Source organism: Lytechinus pictus, chromosome 15 (assembly GCF_037042905.1).
Source record: "Lytechinus pictus isolate F3 Inbred chromosome 15, Lp3.0, whole genome shotgun sequence".
Classification (NCBI taxonomy): Eukaryota; Metazoa; Echinodermata; class Echinoidea; order Temnopleuroida; family Toxopneustidae; genus Lytechinus; species Lytechinus pictus.
In genome coordinates, this window is record NC_087259.1 from 12,008,080 (window position 1) to 12,017,722 (window position 9,643).

The following is a 9,643-nucleotide window of genomic DNA, read 5'->3' on the forward strand; positions in this document are numbered from 1 at the left end:
TCTAAACAAGTCTCATTTTTCGATCATGTTTTTTACACGTATTACGATTTACTACAGAGTGGCCACCATGTTTCAGCATTCTAATTATACTAATGCCTTCTCATAGTATTTGTCAGATCTGTTGTGTAAACGAAGCTGGCAATACGAGGTAATCAATGGACACAGCCTGGTATCCTGTAAAGATGTGAACATTAATTATTTAAAGTATCATCTGTATAGCCCCAGGCGCTAAATCGCTTTCTTGGAATTTTACAAAATTTCATCCCAGCTAAGATATCTGTTATCTACCGCTGATCGTCCCAGCGCCACCCACCTGGATCAATTACCGCTGGAAAGTAACTGACGAACGAGAATGACGTTGGTAAAATTATTTTTCAATATCTAGTAATGCGGGGAAACTTGGTAAGTAATGAATTAATTTTTGTAAGAGAAGGAATTATGTTCTTAAAGTTTTCCCTGGACAAGGTAATCATAGAAACATAGAATGCGAATCAACTTCGTAAAGTGGCGAGTGCCTTTAATAATTGTATTCAATGTTCTAGAGAGAGTAAGTTCTACATATATACTGCGTCGTCATCATCGTCATCACCGCCTTATCTCCCAAATTTCAAAAATTAAAAAAATTTGATCAGCCACCCCGATAGTCGCCAGAGAAGGTTATATATAAATAGCCCAAATAGTAATTTAGTCTTTAAAAAATACTAGAAAATAGCTTATGTGAAGGACTATTTTTTTTTCAAACTTGCTCTGCTGCTCTGCCTAAACAAAATAAGATAATGATGCATAAATTATAAAGCACTTACGGACTTCTGAATCAGAAAGTATGATAATCATATCCATCATTAAATGAAGAGAACAGTAATACATACATCAACATTTACGAAGGGAGAATATATTGTCACGATTTGGATTAAGAGGCGGAAGAGGAAACAGGTTCAATGACTTACTTGAGACATTCAGAGGGTTGAGTAATGTCAAAATATGAAACCAACGGGAGTGGTGTGGGAGGTAAAATGTTAAGATAATAATGTCTTGAAACTGGTGTGATTATTTTTTTATTCAAAGACGTCATTTCACCTTTGAAGCAGCGGGAACATGTATACACATAAATATAAATGTGTTGGTTTTGAATCATTTCGGTGCATCCTAAATCATCCACAAACACGTCAAAGGGCAGTCAGCAATAATTCAAAGAGGCATGGGGTGCATTATAGGATTCCTGTATGTATTTTCTTCGTATAATCATGGACACAGTATAATTCGCTGTACTTGGCTGTTAATTTGCATTTTAGTCAAGTGTGCTTGGCCATGTTCTAAGGATTAGGGTGGGATGGGAGGGCATTTTAACGTCTACTTTACATTGCATGGCATTCCGCCAGATATAGGGTCTTTTTTTCCAAGCGGTAATTTATACACTGTCCCACATGTGCTACTCTGTGTTTGCAATCTTCAGTGTCATCGTTTTATTCACAGAGTTCAGTTCATGTGAATGTCTGTATTGTATACTCTGATATTTAGATAGTGACTATTTCATTTTGTCAAACCTATTTATTCATTTATCATGTATTTTTCCTTATCAGACAACATTCGCCCCTTTGCTTTCACTACTGGAAAGCAAGTAAACAATTGCTTTGCAGTGAAAGAAATATAATTCAGTTTTGGAAGAATTAGTCTTATTGATCATGTTACTATCCTCGTCCCTTTTTTCGTATTACAATGTTCTCCTCGATAAATCAAGACCTCTCCTGTCACTTCCGAGTTCTTGTTTGATGGTACAGTCACGCGGATCTGCATGGCCGTATACATTTTCTCCCTATACGAGTCCAACCCCGGTGAATACCCGATCTCTTCATGCCAGTTAGCGTTCTACCCATGTGGAAAGGTCCTGACGCCAATATCAATGCGTGGGACAGGGCATTCCATGGTCGAGGTGAGAGGGCACATGTTAATCTTCTCAGCCCGACTGGCCCTCCCCTGAGATACTGGATGGGAGGAGATAGTAAGGGTCCTTCTTGTTCGATGCACTTCAAATTAAACGCCGCCTCAGGGTCTGTGCCAAGGCTTACTTCGCTATATACGTCAGAGGAACACCCGAGAAGTCAACCGAACAAAATGCAATTACAAGCATGTATTGAATTCTGAAGGACAACGATAGCTATAGTTGGTACAAGAAAAGAAAACGCAAACAAAACAATGAGGATTTAGAGAAAATAATAATTGTTTGTGGAAATTATTTTTCAGTATTACACACCGATGAGCATTTGATTTTTTACGTAAGGAATTACCTAATGAATATCAGCCATGTTTACAGAGTTATTATGTATAATGTTGTGGTATAAAATGATATTATTGAAATAGTTAATAAACCAGACATAAACTTTCGGTTTTATAACATTTTGAAATGCATTATCTGACCACTGTAAACATACATAGCTAGATAATACAGTTAGGATTTCAGAAGCGATGAAATTCAGTAATAATTCCATATTATGTGTCTATTAAAAAATGATATGTATCTTAAGCACAGAAGATCCAGGAACCTCCTTATGGCAGCAGTGTCCTTGTAAATTATTTTAATACAGTTTTGCGGCCCTCGTCTCAGGTGATGGTTCAAGTATAAACAGGTATAAAGTTACTTTGGTATACTTATGAAGGCCAAATATGCAAACAAATTGAAAATGAGGGTTCAGTTGGTTATAAGAACAACAATATACCGAACTGATTGTATTACCTCATTCTTACTCGATTAAAAATCTAACTTGCTTGAACTTCTTAATCTTTTGACTCAAAATAAACAAAGTTTAAACATTTAATAACTTTCCCCCTGTAATGATCCCCTATTTAATATATTTTATCAAGAGTTTTGTCCTGAGTCTTTCAATTTGTTTTTGCTTATTTTCATGTGTAATATTGTCAAGCGAATGAAATAATTCGGTTTGAATAGTGCGGTACAAATTAGATTATGATTACAATCATTTATCAAATTGCATGCTCCTGAATAAGTTAGAATGGCAAACACTGTATTATATTAAACTTCTACACATCCACGAACATATCCGAGACAAAAATACCTATAAGACATCAAAGACTGTATTTCTGTTGAGTCTTCCAAAAATGTTCTTAAAACCTTTCGTTTTACTTCTTAATTTATTGTATGCGCCTTGAGCACTCTACAGAGTGGATTTGGCGCTTTATAAGTCACATGTATTATTTGATTATTATTATTATTTAGTATTAGTATTAATATTAATATTATCATCATTATTATTATTATTATCATTATTATACAAATTACTTCGTCACTGGATCTGCACGGGAGTCTGGAAGCACCATGCAGCCAACAGTTAGCATGGTATATTCGACCTAATCTACGAGTTTTCAACAAATTTTCATAAAATACAGATAGTAAGGCAAGGATGAGCAAGGCATGTTTGGCTTCCCCTTTTCAATGATGGATCGATCGTCGATGGTATTTTACTGAAAAACGTTACTGATATGCGAACAGCTAGCTCGAGTGGATACTTGAATCGTTTAGTGTACGTATTTCCTTGAAGAAAAAGTCAACGCTAGAACAAGTCACATTATACGCACGTACATCGTCATCGGATACGCCGGACAAGGTTGTTACTGGTAATGACCTAGAAGTACATATAAACTGGTATTTTGAAGACACGAATAAACGCCACAACAAAATGATTGATCACTAAACGAGAACGTTGAAAGCTATGGAATTTGTTTTGTCAAGCAATTTCAGTAGGCCTAAGCACAATCCGCCATTTTGTCCTAAAAACCTGCTAGATTCACTTTTTTCATGTGACGCCAATTTGAAAGTATGCGTGTGGTTTTTTTTTTTAATTTCCGCACTTTGTTTTTAATTTCGGAGGCGGATAACCGTGATATTATTGTAATAGTCAATGCAAATTCCACGATTGTAGTGCAAACTTAAACAAAATGGTAAATGAACAAAGTAATACCAATACAGGCCTATAAGATGGTTCATGGCATTAAAATTGCATTTTGTAATGCTTATCTAAAGTTATCGGGCCCAATTTGATTAAGTTGTTTGTGTTAATATGCATATATACTCAGTGGCAAAAAAAAAATGGCCAGACATGGCGAGAAGAGCAGAATTTATGAAAATTGACATTGTTAAAACAAAATTATAATTTTGTAAGAGATTTTGGCCTAAATAAAAAAATATATCACATTAACCCTTTCCTCTTTTACTAATTCTTTGGGGTTTTTTCTTGGTCGTGAATATATTGGGATGCATACCCCCAACGCTCCCATACACCAGTCCACCAGTGTATATACTCATACATATAATATTTATTATATTTCAGAATAACGATTTGATCCTATCGCAATCACACACACTTCCAATGTGCATCCAACTTGTGACATATTGCGTATGAAGCTGTAATTTGGACGACGTGTCTATTTTCATTTTCGCTGACAAATTAGATTGCAGGGCCTCAAAGTAATCCCAAATGAACGGGTATCTAGTTTCAAAGCTGCTGTCTAAATACCACTTATTCGTCGGAGAAACCCATGGCGGGCCTGCATCGATTGCATTTGATCCATCAACGGTTAAAAGGAAAAGTGTAAAACGAGTCATTATTTTGCATACATGGATAGATTGTCTTTGGGCGATCTTCAAACCTGCAGAAGGTCTTATGGATAATGGTTAAGTTCTTGAATGATACGCTTTGAATCCGCCTTGTCTACAATAGCAGACAATCTAAAGCTCACAGTGTTGACCGCACAGAAACGTTGTTAGCCTAACAGAGCGTTAACAGTAAGCTCAGTCACATCTGTCGAATTGTTAAGTAAAAACGTTTATTTCAATGTTAAGCAATGCATTGTTGTAACATTAGGCATCACCGCCACATGACCGGTTGTAACAAGGCCTCTGTTAGTGCACTGTTAGCGCAAACAACGCTTCTGTGCGGTCAGGACAGATCTAACACTGGCATGGCTGAACCCATGCACTTGGTCTACTATCAAAGAATGAAGTTGGTCGATTTGCTGTTCGGTCCGACCATCCCTTAGTCTAAGTCTCAATTGGACTAATTGCATAGTCTTATACCCAGATGGTCTACATTTCGCACTTGGTCCAAATAAAATGAGAGTAATTTACAATTAATCAAATCACAATGTGTAGCAAATGGTGTTAGACCACGTTATAGACGATTTGGGAAAGCCTAACTTGAAATTAGACGAAAATAATGGCAAATGGGCTATTAACTGGCCATTATACAAAATGAATAGATGACAAACTGATTATAGGCGGACATAGATATTAGACCGTGTAGAATGAGACCAAATGTCTAGTAGTCGAATTGGAGGATTACCGAGTGGCAGTTTACCAATGACACACGCTGACCTATTCGATAAAGGGCCAATTCGCCCCCCCCCTCCCAGTTTGAATCTCAGGGTCCCGTAACACAAAGGTTAGCGATTGATCGTACGCTTGATTTTCACGACTGATTGTATATTGTAGTCAATGGAATCAATCGTAGAAAAATGTTCTACGGTCATTGCTAAGTTTTGTGTTACGGGCCCCTGGACAGAGATGTTCCGTTCTTCGGGGAATATTCTATCATGATATCTTCACAATATCAATAATCAGGGCCCCATAACACAAAGTTTAGCGATGAATAGCAAATATGAAAGAGCACTTCTGATTGGTTCCTGGTCAGTATATCAAACTAAATGCACGTGTAACATTGATTTTGATTGGCCAGTCCGTTTTGCGATTGATCGCTAATGGCAGGAATGCGAATTTCTGCATTCTAAAGCTAAAGTCACACTAACGAAATTGGCTCCAAACCGACCGTCAGTCTGTCAATGGCTCTTTAACGTAATGATTTTTGTGAATCTGCAGTCGATTTCCCTGGAGTGACTGTATACATGCATCTTTAAAGGCGTAGTTCGGGTGAAAATATTTATATCTAAATAAATAGAGTAAAATTACCAAAGCAAAATGCTAAAAAATCATCAAAATTTGAAAACAAATAACGAATTTATTGAATTTAAATGTTAAGCAATATTTTGTGAAAATAGTGTTTTGCACGTCATCATGAATGTTCATTAGGTGTGTTGATGATGTCACATCCTCAATTTCCTTTTTCTTATGTTATTACACGAAATCATAATTGTTTGATTTTTCACACATGTGTGAAAAATGGGTCTCCTTTATAATGGAATAAGTTGCAACAATGAATATCTAATTCGTTAAATCAGTTGTCAATCCAGGTTGTTTCGGTTCTTGGTAGGAAAAAAAAGAATAATCCTAAGTGCCATAGCTTTGTTATTCCTTATCCGATTTCGATCAAATTTTCAGTTGTTTGACTGATTTTTCTTTATCTGTTTAAATTATATAATTTTAGAATCCCTTTAACCAATCTGTGTTTGAAAGCAGAATACCTTTCTGTGTCATATCCTCTTATATAAACAATACATGTTGAGTATATTTAATCAAGAGTTACATTATAACAATGTTCTAATATTCAGGTGCATCCTGTAAGTCTAGTTGTATAGCTGCTTTCTATAGTTAATTAGCGTCATTTTTACATGCATTTAAAAAAACCCGTTAATTGTAACCTATTGTATTTAACTTTACAACACTAAACGTACAACAACATGTAAGGCATTACTTCTCATACACGAACACTATTTAATTTTAGATACTAACTCAACAACTAAAAAATGCTAAAAATAATGCAGTACGTATCATATTTTGTGTACGTTCAGCATGCTGCTTTATAGATCAGAAGAAATTCTCATTTATGCACATGAATAATACAGGACCTAACCGGTATCCCTTGGTAACGCACAGCAATGCCCATGCTCTCTTCTCAAAACAGCCAGAAGCCTTATGAATAGCATGGATATTTTTAATGTTCTAAAAACTTTTATTATCAACCAATAAAGACACACAAGGTCTTCGTATCATGCCTATACTCCGTTGCAACGCAAAAAAAACCGAAATATTTACTTCGTAGCCCATTTAAGCGTATTGGAAGTGTATTGTTAGGGATTACAAAAACCTTGCTCTCAAAACATTTCCTACCTGACCTTTCAAAACATTTTCCCTTGCATGAAATCTAATAATTAAAAACGTTTTACTATATTTTACATCTTAATTTTTCAATATTTTTTCTACATAATATTAGTATAATGAGTCGGCATTTTCTTCAAAAACAAGGATACTGACACCATTGCACAAGTGGAAGAGAAATCTAAAGAATCTAAACGTTGTGGCCCTTAAAAAGAACTGGTTGTCGGAATGAACAAACTCTTGGTGAATATTTTGTTAGACTAATTAGTAGGCAAACTGATAATTAATAGTACATTTTACCAACTGCATATTTGTTATCTTTCTCCAATATTTTCTGGGAGAGACATGTTATACAAAATTCTGATTATTTCGAACAAACTGCGCGCATGCTTGGTTGAAATCAAGGAAAGTTGAACTGGAACAAATTCACGTTAAGCACTGGCGTAAATCATTGCGTCACACCTATTTTACATGGGGAATGGAACAATATATCACCCCCCCTCCCTGAAAAAAAAATGTGTGACGCAAGGATTTACGCTATAGTGACGTTAAGTCAGTATTACTAACATTAGCATGACAATCATGCAAAATAATATTTTTATCAAAACCATACATTCTTTACTAAAAAAAAATAATATTACGATTGTTTAAGTGAACAAGTGTTCGAATCAAAAGTCATGAAAATCACCAGGACTTTGAACGTTAGATGAACAATTTGGTAATAAAGACCATCGTCATCACTTTTTAAAACCAATCTTTTAGTCACAGACATATTCCACCATACCCATCGTGTATATTTTCATTATACAGTCGTCCATTTCTAATACAATGCGTGTTGTTTCGACTAATATGTTTCGGATTGTCATGAAATAACTATAGAAATTACCCGTCTTGGTGGAACGACGGGATCAATTATTGCATATGACCTTTGGGGACAGATATACTAAGAGAGAGAGGGGGGGGGAGACTGAGAGGAAGACAGAGAGAGAGGGAGGCAGAGAGAGGATTGTGTAGAAAGGGTGAAGGAGAATTAAGGGAGATGAAGGGAGGGAGAGAGAGAGAGGGGGATAGATATTACAGAGAGGCATGGAGAAAGGAAAAAGAGGTTTATATGTGGATAGACAGATAAGGGGAGATATATACATACACATGATAGAGAGATTGCGTAATGAAAAAAGTGAGATTAATATATTTTTTTCCTCCCTCTAATTTACCAGAGCGCAGATGACAAGGACATTGCAAATTAGCTCGCCTCGGTGCTATTATTTTGTAAAATGTGTATTATAATTTTCAGCACTGTTAACAAAGGTGATGTATTCAGCCGAAGCACACGAGTCCCTGACATGGAAAAAGCAGTGACATAGCCACATGGGAAATGGGCCAAGGGTATGTCTACTTCTCCTCCTCTTCCAAAGTCTAAATGATATACACTCCATGAAAAAGTCGATAGAAGATAACAGTAATATTGACTTGAATTTCAATGAATGAATAAATGAACGAAGTTAGAAAATATTAATAGAATTGTACAACGTGGGCCACAACGTTGATCGTTGTGGCCCAGTGGATTAGTCTTCGGACTTTGAAACAGAGGGTCGTGGGTTCGAATCCCAGCCATGGCTGATCCACAGTGTGCTGCACTCAACCCAGGTGAGGTAAATGGGTACCGGTAGGAAGTAATTCCTTAAAAAGCTGCGTGCGCTATGAACGCCTAGCTTATATATAGCCGGGTAATATAGGAGCGCCTTGAGCACCTAACAAGGTGGATATGTACGCAATATAAATACCCTATCAATAAGAAATTATGAATCGGGTAATGAGCAACATAAAATAACAGAGGAAGACTAGATGATAGAAACAGTGTGATGACAGAAGCCCTAACAGCCCCCCCCCCTCCCATCCAACTATTATGTTCATTATACGTTTCCATTTCATTTCGTGAGTAAACTCCCAACTTCTTCTCACCTCAACAACCATGCCACATCTACTACCCACCGACCATCAATCCATCTTATAAAAAATATGATGGAATTTTAAAGGCAAAACCTTTATAGAAATTGAAACTAATCTAAGGCAGGTCGTCGGTAACACACTGTATATTTCACAGTGCATTGTCTTACATACATGTCAATATAGTAATAATGATAATGATAATAATAAATAATATAATAATATAGTACATGCATTTCAAGAATCAAAATAGGGATAAGAGTATTAAAAATAGATTTCTGCCTCTTTTAACTGAAAATTGTACTTCCTAGAGACAATATCAAAAGTAAAGTCAAAGACTGGTATTTCCGGCTTCCCACAGAAGTCCAATTTCCATTGGTAAATTGCCAAAGTCAAACAATGAAACCGACATCACATCGACCGATAGGATGCCATTTGAATACCGTTATAAAGCTTTGATCGGTCTAGATGCGGTTTCGTTAAGTGTGGCTGGAGCATTGTTTGTGAAGCATCGTGTGTTTGGAGGCAAACATGGCAAACGAGGCGTAATGAATCTACAGAGAATTATGTATTTACGGTATGTTGGTGTTTTTGCGTGTTTTAAGATGAATAATACAATAACAATCTTGAAAA